Genomic DNA, 13,451 nt, shown 5'->3' on the forward strand with positions numbered 1-13,451 from the left:
GTCACTGTAGCTGCTTGCAAGGCGTCGATGCGCCGTGGTGGACGACGATCTTGAGCAGTGCGTAGTGTTTTCCAACGACAACGTATCGCAGCTGTCATTTGAGATGGCTGCTCTGTCAATGATATAGTGCAGCAAACACGGTCGGCGGTCAGCGCAAACACACCCAGTGCAATGGCATTTTGTCATCACAAGCACGGCACACTAAACAATTGCAACACCTTCCTGCGTTCGAAGTCTAATTTCCTAACTGCACACAAGAGCCCTCACCCACCAAAATGCGATTGCTGCGCTGTCGTTACGATATCCATCTGCGATCGCTGTTAGCTCAGCAGCAGAGGCAATCGGCAAGCCCATTGGAGTGAACAACACACTCAAATTCTGCGCACATGCGCACGGAGGCACCTTTAATGGGCAAGCGGTGACAAGCGACGAACTGTGTCGCTGGTCAGCACGCTCGTGTTCGCAATGCATCGCGGAGACTTCGCGCACGCAGATAAACTGGTGCATTTTCATTGTGCTGCGTCACTACGGACCCAGAATACCGCACAGCCATTTTGCAGCGACAGCCGTTGCTAGCGTCTCTATGGCTAAAGTGTCGTTTCAGTTGGTAAAGCGGCGGCCTTAATAGCCGCCGCAGTGAAGCACCTGCAGTGAACAGCCATGCCGCAGCGCTGTGTTGCCATTCCCCTATTAGACAGGGAATGGGCAGATCGTTGTCATGACTGACTTTATCGAACATAGCACTGCAGCGCCCCTGGCGACTGCTCACCGCATGAACTCCCTCGTGCGTGTGACCCTCTAGAATGTATCCGCTTGTAAGCTTTCGCCTCACTGTCGCCACTCGGGGCAAAAAAGTACAAAATTTCATAATTCATTATATGTCCGTTTGTCATCACAAATTTACAGCATTAAAAAAAAACGATACTTTAAGAAGTAAAATGTTGGTTATTTTATTTGTTGTATTTCAAAGTATTCGATTGAGGGAAAGTGTAGGTGCAAGAATGCACCACATGTGCCCTGTTCGCATTCGACGGAGGATAGAAAGATAATGCCCGAAAAAGGAGGCACGCCCTTGACGCGCCCGAGAAAGGCGTGGCAAGCGGCTCACGGCAAGTGTGCAGATAGACAGCGGGACAGTGACAGTATTGCTAAATTGCGATAATACGTTGATAACAATACGCGGCGCTGGCGCGTTTTGTTGCGCAGTCCTCTGTGCTTGAAGCCCGGCAGCACTGTGCCGCGCAGGGTGCGCTCATGTTGTCATACGCGGCTTTATCTCGACATTTCTTTTTGCCTGCTGTTATTGCACGTTCCTTGCTATCTTCGTTCACTGACTGCCATCGAGCAAACTCGGGTAAAACTCGGGTGAACGAGAAACTCGGCACATCCTGCATAGCACCCCATGACGTGATTTTAACGTGCATATTTAATTTTAAAAATTTTTAGTATTATTTTTTTATATTCGCGAACTCACTGTTCTCTCCATGCCCGCTGCCACTTCCCCTCGGGCAAGGGTATACGGCCAGCTGGGAGTTGCCCTTGTGCACCTTGTTTCTTCTCTTGATTCAGAGCGCTGGTAATGGCGCATCAATATGATTACGGCTTAATAATCGCAAACTTGAGAAAGATGATCGGCGCTATTGTGCAGGTACGTCGAGCGAGCGGTGCACCACCACGCAATCTGTGAAAGGCTTTGCTGTGCTTGATTGTATCGCGGGCACTTGTACATTGTACCGCTGTGGCTGCGGTAGTATTTAGCGCCTAATTAATTTTGATGTTCTGCTTTGCGTGTGCTCCGTATTGTGTACGTATATGCTCGGCAGACATATTGTTGGTTAGGAAAGTTATTCATCGCAGTCATTAATTTCATACTACCAGCCTATCCTGGTGCTCTGGTGAACGTGGGCTTCGTGCAAGTATGCTACGGGAATTGATGTCTGGCCAAATTAATCTCATGTGTTGGCTAACACGAAAGGTCAACAGGTAATAATATGGCTGTTAATAAACATTACAAAGAGTGACCATACATCTTTGAGCGTAATTTTCAGAAGCATATCGATGGCTGCATTATTAAGCAATAACAGAAATTAAGGTACGAAGACATTGCAAGCTTCCCGGCTAGCCGCACACCGATTGGCGCTGGATTTTCTGTAAGTTGCACAAGTGAGGTGGTTCTCCGCGGTCCGTCGCTGACGCTTCTCCGCAGCCGGCGAGTCCGCTGATCGGTCTATTTGTCGCGTATGCCGCTCATAGTATGCCACTGGCGATGAATCTAAAGTTCATAATTTTGTCAGCTATTTGTCCACTGATAGTAACCTGCATTTCAGAAGCACTGCATGCAAGTTTGCAAGCACATATGCTACCTGCAACCTAAATTTAACTCTTAATTACGATATCTATGTGTGGCTCCGCACATTTTACATTTTAGATTTTAAATAGGGGAAGTTTGAATGCGTTGACTGCACACGTATATACTCGGCCTGTTGCAAATGTACTTAAGCAGCTCTTGATTTCCAGCTGAAAACCCATCCATGCCCGCAGTGAGAGTTCATGTTTAACAAGTTCACGTAGAATGTCATTCCTGCAAAATATCCATTTCCATCGTGTTGGAAATTAAGCATAACTACGTTTTTCTAGCTCATTTTTCTTAGTTATTAAAGGGTTTCTTCAATGCGTTGCCAGTTGTGCTCGAATTTTCAAAGTTTAGTTTCATAGAGAGCATTATCGACTAAAATCACTTGCAGCTATGTGTTTGCACAGTGTTCCTTTGTTTTTGAGGTCGCATTTGAAAGTGAACTAAGGTTTTGAAGTAGGGTTGATGAAAATGAACAAGAATTGAAAAAGTTCCTTCTGATCGTGTCAAAAATACTGAAATTCTCTAAACCGCCATACGTCGCTTTACAAGCGTGCTTGCGACCCAGGATTGCAAATCATGCTCTCATTATTGCAGTGAGTTGATCCCCTCTTTCGCATATCGCCTCCTTCTAAAGACTTCCAAACTGCAGCACTTTAAGAGCGAACGATAACAGAAATGTCAGAAGAAATGCAATCAAGGTTAAAGCAGTGAAAAAGCAAGCGGTCATTAGTTACCGCTTTTAGTCTAAAAGAACTGTGTTTTCACCTCTAAAGCATCATACTCTGGTAATTAAGACTTTTTTTCAGATACCGCTAAGTGACCTTGTAGGACGTCGCATTGTCCGGGGAAAACAAGGCTCCTCATCTGCGACTGTGAGCCAAACGCATTGAGATCAGCGATGACATATCCCTAGAAAAGGCACTAGTAATGTGCCTATGCCTTTATTATATGAAATATATAATATATTCGGCAGAATATGTAGAATTTTCTGTGGTATCAATTATAAAGCCATGAACAAGCAACAAAATATCAAGGGCGCAAACAAGATTGAAGAACTTGTTGACTGCGTTGCGCATTCAAATCAAGCTCATAAAGAGACTAAGCCTTTCTTAGGGATCTGAAGATGTTATCATTCTGTAACCTTTATTTTTAAACATCTGCGTTTCACTGTATCCTATTTTCTGGGAATTAATACTATGACTAAATGATTTAACCCAGGAAGAAATATGTGTCAAATTTGTTTCGCTGCTTAGAATATTCACCTTTCTTAGAGAAAGAGGCCAGTGAAAAATAATTTGATGAGGTATTTTCAGCCAACAGTCGTAAAAAAAGTGCAATACCGGGACGATTTTAATGGGTAAATGCTGTCCTGACGTCCCTATCCTGCACACGGCTCGCTATCTCGGGATGCACGGCGCCGTAGATCACGGTTGAGATTTAATTCGTCCTTTTGTGCAAGGAGATACCGAGAGGCTTGTTTACATTCTGAATTGCTTGGCAACGTTGAAATGTACCAGGGATTTGGAAAGCCCCTTCTTAGAGGATTAGTTTCAGTTTCACCTGCGAGAGCGTCTTGCGCAATCTCTCTGCAGTATATACAGTTTCTACTTCGCCGGCCTGCTGCCACTGCCATAGCGTCTCGCTCCATTAAGGTACGTCCACACTAGCGACAAAAACGCGCGCGACACGCCGCACGCGGCAAGCGCCCGCGCGGCAGACTCGCGCGGGCAAGTCCACACTCGCGTTTTGCGGCACGCGGCAACGGCGCGTGGAGTGCCGCGTTGTCTCGTTCCAGTCGATACTTCTCGTGACAACGCGCTCTCCGTTCTGCCGGTTTCGTGTTCCATTGGAAGTGTCTGTGTTTCTTTGCGCCACTGCGGCCACGCTCAACCATGTCGGATACGGACACGGAGCTACTGGTGACTGTGAACACTATAATACTTATTTGTTCTTTACTTGTGCAACGTCGACGTGCCAGAAAGCGGACGAGAAAGTTTTGGGTGCGCCCTATATGGCGGTACAGGGACACTGAGAGCCAGGCGCACACTCGGCTTTCCCGCATGTGCCAGCGGTTGGCACCCAGCTCCTTGTCCTTAAAATCGACGTTCGATTTGTCATAGACGCACGCATATCCGCGAACGGTTTCCAAAAACGCCTCCATTGCGAAGGCGAATTCTTCGTCGACGTCTCGGTGGCGGTGTGGGAAGGCTTAACAAAAACAGCCCCCTTGACTGGACATGGCCTCTGAGATTTTACGGCGTGCTCATCACTGTTCGATCTCAGAGCCCATGCATTATGATTCTTTGCTTGTACGACAGGTGGCGCTACAACTGCGCAGCTCGCTTCTGATTGGTGCTCGTTTTGCGGCTGCCGCAAAAAATGGGTCTCGCACCCATTCGAGCGTTTGCCGCGCGTTGCTGCCGCTTTTCGTGAATCTTGCCGCGCGCGACAGCATCACTCGCCGCGCGCGGCGTGTCGCGCGCGTTTTTGTCGCTAGTGTGGACGTACCTTTACAGTCAGCGTCGGTGGAGCAGAGGTTAAAGAGGAGGACTGCGAAGAGCTTGGTGACCAAAGCTCGCTTCAGAGAAGCGACCCAAGTTGCCAAGAGCCAGAGCTTCTTCGTCGCCTCCCGCGCATGCAGAGATGGGGTGAGGGGGATGGGGCATGCTCCCCAACCCATCTCCCTTCCCCTCAGGCGTGGTTACTTCAGGAGCTGTCTGTAAGCGTGGAATAGGGGTCCCTATCACGCCTGCTAAGCCGAAGAGAGGTTGCTGGTCACTCCTAGTAGGCGTGATCGGTATGTGTGGAGAAATATCACGCTTAGAGTAAGCGTGTAAAAAAACTGCAAGCGTACGCTTACATAACGTGGATTTTTTTTGGTAACCGCGCGAAAGCGCTCATGCCACTGCTCGCGCGTTCGTTGTCTTCTTCCACTGCTGGCTCCGATGCCACTCATCATGCCAGCGTTCCCATACTGTCCTTCGCTCTCGTGCCACTGCTCGCGTGTTCGTCATCGAGTTCTTTTACAGCTGGCACCTATGCTGCTTATCATGCCAGTATTCCCATACTACCCCTTCCTCTGCGAACGCGCTGACGGCACTGGTCCATTGTCAGTCGGTGCGGTGATTTCGGTCTCAGATTCTTTTCCTCAACATATCGTGAAATTAAAACATGTGAACAGCTGCGCTCAAATTTAGGATTAGGGAGTATCGTAATTTTCAGACATTTTTTTCCTGAGTTGCATACAGGGTGCTTGCTTGAAGCGAGCATATATATATTACAAGCAAGTGCATGCGACTTCCTCTTTTTATTTAACAAAAGGAAAAGTCTCAGTTTCGCCCGAAAGGCAAAGCATCGATTATGATAGCAAACAAGTGGAGAGCTATACGAAGTAAGGATAGTAGTTTTATCGGCCGTATAAACTTGTAAACATAGGCATACTAACTAAACTAACAAGCATGGTGTCACGCGCGCACAAGCAAACATGAACGCATCTCACTCGATGACCGTGGGAACTCGCTGTCAAAACGCTGTAGTGAGTAAGCGCGCAGCTGCATGGAACGAATTGACTTTTGTCCCGCCGCTCGCATCAACACTAAAAGTCAGCGCAAGGACGAAGGGCTCAGCCCCGCCGCAGATCGCTTTCAACTACAGCTGCGCGGGTGGGTGCCCGCGTCGTAGTATGCACTCTACCCCTCCCTACATTACCCCCGGAGCCTTGCGGTCGCTCGGGCGGCACGGAACGCGCTGTATGTGCTCTGAACGCGCTGGTTCTCGCTGGAGTTCACTGGCTCGTACTGAAAACTGCGCTGGTTGGGTCTGTGCGCACACTGGTTCCAGTATGCAAGTAGTATAGGTGCTCTTGAATATTAAATGCTTGATACAATTTTCTCTGGAGATTTATCTATTTTGTGGTCTTACATGTCTCTTTCCTGTCGCACCTTGGAATAAAGGTGCCTGATTACCTCGTTTGTGCCTTGATATGTGACACTGGGGGCGTCGACGAGGGCTCCATTTCGTTCACGCATACTGCACTTCTTATGTCAATGTCCACGACCTGCTCCTTTAATGGTTTTATATTTGTTTATAAGTGATGACGCCACCCATGACTGCGAGTTTTCGCAGTGCTGTGGAGTCGACACGAAATAAATAAACCCAGCAGCCATCCGGACACGTTCGAACGGTCCCCTGGAGGCCTGCCGCTGAGTGATATTGTTGCACCGATAACAAAGCTTAGACGACTCGTGTGCTCCTACCTTCCTTAGTGTAATAAAAAATAATTGTACAAAGGTTACGAGGCTCAAATAGAGACATTTTAGCATTCACCAGGTGTCCGTGCCGAGATCGTTCCCTTCGACCGAAGGTTAGGCCTTGTGTAACCGCTGAGTCCGTCTACACACTATCGGCCCGTCTGGGCTCAGGAATGAACACATCTAAGGAGGGAAATGAACTCTACAGTTCAGGTTTCGATGGGTGGGTGGACAAACTTTATTATGATCTATTGGGTCGTGCTAGTTTCCTAGCCCGAAGCGGGCCGCTCCCACGTTGGGACCGAAAGGCCTAGCCTATCAGCTGCGTTGCGGGCCAGTTGGACTGCCCATAGCTGTTCATCTAATGTGAGACAGCGTAGAGCTGCGTCCCACCGCTATTCGGTGTTGTCCTTGTCGTTGTGTAACGCGAAGCAACGCCAGAGCATATGCCTTAGATCTATGGTGTCGTTACATCTATCGCATGTTGTATGAGTAGAGATCTCCGGATAGATCTTGTTGATTAATAAAGGGTTCGGATAAGTTCACGTTTGTAAGAGCCTTAGCGTAATGGCCGGAGCTCTGTTTAGTTTACTGTACGGAGGGGGAAAGACTTTGCGTTGTAGGTAGAAGTGCTTGGTTAGCTCGTTGTACGTGAGGAGGTGGTCCTTGTAATCAGGAACCTCTGCATCGTTTTGCCTTGTGGCTGCAGGGTTGGCAAGTCCTCGTGCAGCATTATGGGCAGATTCGTTGAGGTTCGCAGCAGCACCGTTGATTTCTCCCATATAAGCAGGAAACCAGATGATCGTGTCGGGTTTAACGACCTTTCCGTCGAGAATTGCCAGGGCCTGTCTAGAGATGACTCCTTTGGCAAATGCTCAGACGGCTGCCCTAGAATCGCTGTGGATGCTGGATCTCTTTTGGTATAAAAGTGCCAATGCGATGGCTACTTGTTCTGCAATGTCTGGCTGCGTGGTATACGTGGAAGCCGAGTTGACGACTTCACCTTTGCCATTCAGAAGGACTGCTGTGAAGGCTCGTCTAGTGGGCATGACAGCCGCGTCGACGAACCAGCATTCTTCAGCCTGATTATGAGCTTTCTCTAGCAGGGCTTTGACTCTGGCTTGCCTTCTGCCCACGTTATGAATTGGGTGAACATTCCTTGGAACAGGCATGACTGATATTCCTCCGCAGATGTTGTTATTTCCCTATGATTATTATCTATTGCTGTAATTGTTATACCAATTCGTTTGAGGATCTGTCTTCCTGATCGCGTGGTAGAGAGTCTAAAGAACTGGGCTCGAGTCAGTGTTTTTAAATAAACAATTTTTTTCGCGACTACTGTGTCAGCACAAGAAGCGATGAGCGCCTCTGTGACGCATTATATAAGAATACGTGTTACGCCATCGCCGAAGGCTGCGAGCCGCACTAACCCACGCTTCTCTGAGAGATATCTGACAGACCTGTTGATTGAAATGCATTGTCGAAATAAGAAAATGTTGCATTTCCCTTGCGGGCAGAACAAGAAGCGGCTATCAAAATCGGCAGTAACATGGAAGGAAGGAAAATAAGAGGTGAAAGGCACAGGGGTTAACCAGGTTAAGTGTCCGGTTAGTTCTCTGTACAGGGGGATGGGGTAAGGGCAAAAAATATAAGAAAGAAGAGAAGGTAAAAATAACAAAAAGGAGCGCATCAGTTCGCAGATTCTATAGTTTTACAAAAAGTCCTGTTTCTTTTCGATCGATCAATTGCATTGCTGCACGCAGAGCTGCAAGTTCGACAACCATATCGTGGATGTCAAGTGCGATGTCCGAAATTTTGTCACTGTAGATTTTGCTGGCACAAATACTGCAGCTGCTCAACTGGACTGCATGACCGACACATGGGTGTAAACGTGTAAGCGGTCACTGTGGACCATATGTAGTAGCAATAATGCTGCCTGCTTCAATGCTGCTGACGGCAATTTGTGCCTTCTTCCTGATGCCTGGAATGGTAAGGCATATTCGAGGTGAACGCTGAGACCACACTGGCAATGAAGGCTATGCTGCTGGGACGTAATTCGATGGTAACGATGCTCCATGAGGGGGGGGGGGGTTAGTCAGGAGACGGCTAAAACTCGTATGCGGCCTAGTTGTTGGCAGGCAAGCAATATGATGAAAGGGAGGCCTTGCGACATGTCGAATGTGCACTCTTAGAGCGTCAACTGCAGTGTAAGTTGATATAGGGTGGTCACGTGCTATGGCGATTGTGGCTGCTGTGCATGCACACTTTGGGAGGCCCAGGCACGTCCGTAGAACTTCGGCTCGGATACTCTGGAGTGTGCGAGGGTTCGTTTTTACTGGTGCTTCCCAGCACGGGCAGGCTATATCTTAGGAAGCCCATAAAAACTGCATGGTGCAGCTGTAATATCGATTGCACAGATGTATTCCAAGACTTCCCGCCGACAAATTTGAATACAGGGCTATTACAGTCAACCTCTTTTTCATATAATAAATATTGGGCGTCAAAGACAAATCACGGTCGATGATGACTCCAAGGAAGCGGCGCTTTGTTTCGTAAGCAATTACTGTTCATTTATGCGTATAACATATGGAGTCACTGTTTTCAGTGTAAATGCGACTAATTGGCTTTCCATCATGACATGCATCATTAGCACGTGATGTTGCGGGAACACAGGATTTTCGCATGGATCTCATGTTTTCTATGGAGGAGCTAGAAGCTGCGCTGGCGACTTGTAGGAAGTCATCATCGCCTGGTCCCGACGGAGTCACATACAAGGCACTTGGAAACCTTGGCCACAAAGCCCAGAGTGTACTCTTGGAGAGATACAACGAATCCTGGCGCGAAGAATTGATTCCTTGTGAGTGGAAGGTCAACCGCCTAGTACCTTTACTTAAGAGCTCTCAATCTTCATTAAACTTGGCATCGTACCGTCCCATCGCTATTGCCAGTTGAGTTGGGAAGCCAATGGAAAGGATGGTGTGGACGCGCCTTGGATGGTACTTAGAAAATAATGAGGTACTATATCCGAATGCAATGGCGGCTTCCGGTGTGGTCGGTCATCGGTCGATAACGTGCTTGATTTGGTAGCATCTATTAAACAAAAAAGAGCATGAAACGATTAACGGTGCCGATGCTTCTCGGTGGAAAGGCGCATATGATAATGTAACGCACCAAGAAATCCTCGACGTTTTGACCAATGTGGGCATTGCTGGCCGTGCACTGCGCTGGATTCACAGCTATTGGGAGGATAGATCCTTCTTAGTACTTACAGAGGATGGAATGATATGCCACCATATCACCAGGAAAGTTGTGCCGCAAGGCGGAATGTTAAGGCAGTAACATGCCGTAGATCATGCTCAGCAGACTATAAAATTATGGATAGCACAAGCAAGGAAGAACGGAAGGGAACAAGGGGAGCGACATATATATATACATATATATTGACACGTATACATGTTTATCTTTCACCGGTGGCCGCTTTCCACCGGCTAACAAATGTTAAACGTTATCGCTCGGCGCAGGACGCGCCTGTATCGGAAGTTTCTAGAATGTTATCGATGCTTCTTTCCGTTGCCTGTTTTCACCGACGCTTATGTTATCTGATTGTATGACCGACGCGAATTGTCTAGAACTTTCTGGAAGACACGCGGCATCAGGGATTAATCTGGAACCTTCGATGACTCAGGTATAAAAGCCGACGCGCTTCGCCGCTGATCAGATTTTCGACGATCGCCGACTGTGTTCGCCGCTATCGTTGTGCTTTGAGTGTACTTGCTTTTGTGGGCACAGGTTCGCCCAATAAACAACCAGTTTCATCGTACACAGTTTTACGACTCTTTTCTTCAGCGTCACTACTACGTGACATCTGGTGGAGGTGCTTTTGTGTCCATGCAGCGGACGCCCCCGCAAAGCCGCGACCCAAGCCCGAAACCGGAGGACGAGACCAACGTCGCCAAGGACCAGCGAGCTAGCCGTAGGCAGCAAGGACTTTTGCCAGAATACGGACTTCTTCCGAGAAGACCACAGCGATCAAGGCCAAGTCAACGACCACAATGACAGCCCCAGCGTCCCCCATCCTGCTGCAGCAACCTCGGGAGCCACCGACCTTCCGTGGATCGTCAGCTGAAGACCCTGAAACATGGCTGGAGACGTACGAGAGGACCACGACATTCAACAAATGGAGCGACGATGACAAGCTGCGCCATGTCTATTTTTCGTTGGATGACGCTGCTCGGACATGGTTTGAGAACAGAGAGACCACCCTGGTGACTTGGGACCTATTTCGCGAGAACTCGTGAGGACCTTCACGAGTGTCGTACGAAAAGAAAGGGCTGAAGTTCTCCTGGAAACCCGAGTTCAATTGCCGAACGAGAGCATCGCGATCTTCACGGAGGAGATGACTCGCCTCTTCCGCCACGCCGACCCGACATGTCTGAAGAAAAGGAAAGTTAGGTTCTTGATGCGGGGCGTCAAGGAGCATCTATTCACCGGATTGATGCGCAACCCGCCCAAGACTGTGGCAGAATTTGTTTCGGAGGCGACAACGATCGAGAAGACGCTTGAAATGCGAGCCAGGCAATACAACCGCCATGCGCTGACAAATTACGCCGAAGCTCAAGCTCTGGGCGCCGATGACCTGCACGAGGCGATCAGAGCGGTGTACGGGAAGAACTACAGAAATTATTCCCAAGATCGCAGCCTCAGGTGGCTACAATCGCTGACATAGTTAAAGAGAGGTTCAGCGATCACTGGAAGTGCCAGAAGTTCCGGCATCGCCTCAACCACAGCCGCAAGCGATGACCTACGCCGCTGTCGCCCGTCGTGAAGGCCCCCCTCCGCGCTCGCGCCAGGGCCCTGTAACGCCGCAGTTCCGTCGTCGACCGCCGCCGCCGCCAGCACGCCCGCCCGTCGCCCAGCGCAGCTACCAGAGGAAGACGGACATTTGGCGCGCCCCCGACCACCGCCCGCTCTGCTATCACTGCGGGGAAGCCGGCCATGTCTACCGCCGATGCCCATACCGCGAGATGGGCCTACGAGGGTTCGCCGTCAACGCGCCACGTCCACAGCTTGGCGAGCGACCACGTGACATCGCCGACTACCTTGCCGGAGCCCAGTGGCAACCACGACGACCCTCACGCTCGCCGTCACCAGGCCGCTACATCTCGCCGCATCGCCGCCTGTATGCCGGCCCAACCCGGGGCCGATCTCCCAGCCCATACCCGGAAACTAAAAGCAGCAACCGATGGAGGTGCGTTGCTGTACGACGCAATGCCGAAGATCCTCCGCCGCCGACGACGACGACGATTCGCGAATCATCACGACGAGATATCAGCACGCCGCCTAGCAACAGCCTTGACAACACATCGCCGCCGAACAAAGACCTTCCGACGCGACGTAGCAGCAGCAGCAGAGCAAGCCGACGCAGCCGTGATCCGACGCCACGAATTAACCGCAACGCCAGACGCCGGTCTACCGATCTAGACGGGCTCATCGATGGTCATAACGTCACCGCTCTCGTCGACACTGGCGCCGACTATTCAGTTTCAGTGGCGCGTTCGCCGCCAAGTTAAAGAAGGTGAAGACGGCCTGGCAAGGACCCGATATACGGACAGCGGGAGGTCACCTAATAACGCCGGCTGGAATCTGCACAGCGCGCGTCACGGTAAACAACCGCACTTACCCGGCGAGCTTCGTAATCCTGCCGCACTGCTCCAGGGACGTCATCCTAGGCATGGACTTTCTAAACCAACATGGTGCAGTCATCCACTTAAGGTCCAAGTCGATAACGCTTTCACAACACAAAGCGATACCGCCGGATACAAGCATCAGTTACCATGCCTTGAATGTGCTTGAAGAACAAGTCACCGTTCCGCCTCGCTCAAGCGTAATGATTTCCGTCGGTACCGAAGTGTCTGCAGACATGGAGGGCGTCATCGAGGGCGATCATCACTTACTGCTCGACCGTGAAATTTGCGTCGCTAGAGGCATAGGTGAACTACGCGAAGGGAAAGCAAGAGTGATGCTCACGAACTTCAGCCACGAATAAGCACATTAACAAAGGCACCACGGTCGCCTACATCGACGAAATAGTAGAAGCCAGCAGTGCTTTCGCCTTCACCGATTCCAGTGCGCCTGCAACGACGACTATAATACCTGAGCCAACTTTCGACGTCAATCAAAACCTTCCCAGGCTTAAGAAAGAACAACTAAAAGCTCTGCCTGCTCATACAAGGACTGCTTCTCGTCGTCGTCAAAAGTTCGACAAACCCCTGTCGCCAAGCACCGCATCATCACCGACGAAAATGTCCGCCCACTCCGTCAGAGCCCGTACCGAGTTTCGACGCGCGAACGTGAAGCCATAAGGCACCAAGTCGACGAAATGCTACGCTACGACATCATCCAGCCGTCCAAGAGTCCGTGGGCGTCCCCCGTGTGTTAGTGAAGAAGAGGATGGAACCCTACGTTTCTGCGTCGATTATCGTCGCCTCAACAAGATCACGAAGAAGGACGTATACCCCCTCCCACGGATTGACGACGCCTTGGATCGACTCTACAACGCACAGTATTTTTCGTCGATGGACCTCAAAACCGGCTACTGACAAATCGAAGTCGACGAGAGGGACCGGGAGAAGACTGCGTTTATAACACCAGATGGACTGTTCGAGTTCAAGGTCACCCTTTTGGTCTTTGCTCGGCACCTGCGACTTTCCAACGCGTCATGGATACAGTTCTGGCAGGCTTGAAGTGGCAGACTTGCCTCGTCTATTTGACGACGTCGTTGTGTTTGCCTCAAGCTTCGAAGAACACCTGCGGCCGCCGTGAAACAGTTCTTCAAGCAATCAAAA

Source organism: Dermacentor silvarum, chromosome 2 (assembly GCF_013339745.2).
Source record: "Dermacentor silvarum isolate Dsil-2018 chromosome 2, BIME_Dsil_1.4, whole genome shotgun sequence".
Taxonomy (NCBI): Eukaryota; Metazoa; Arthropoda; class Arachnida; order Ixodida; family Ixodidae; genus Dermacentor; species Dermacentor silvarum.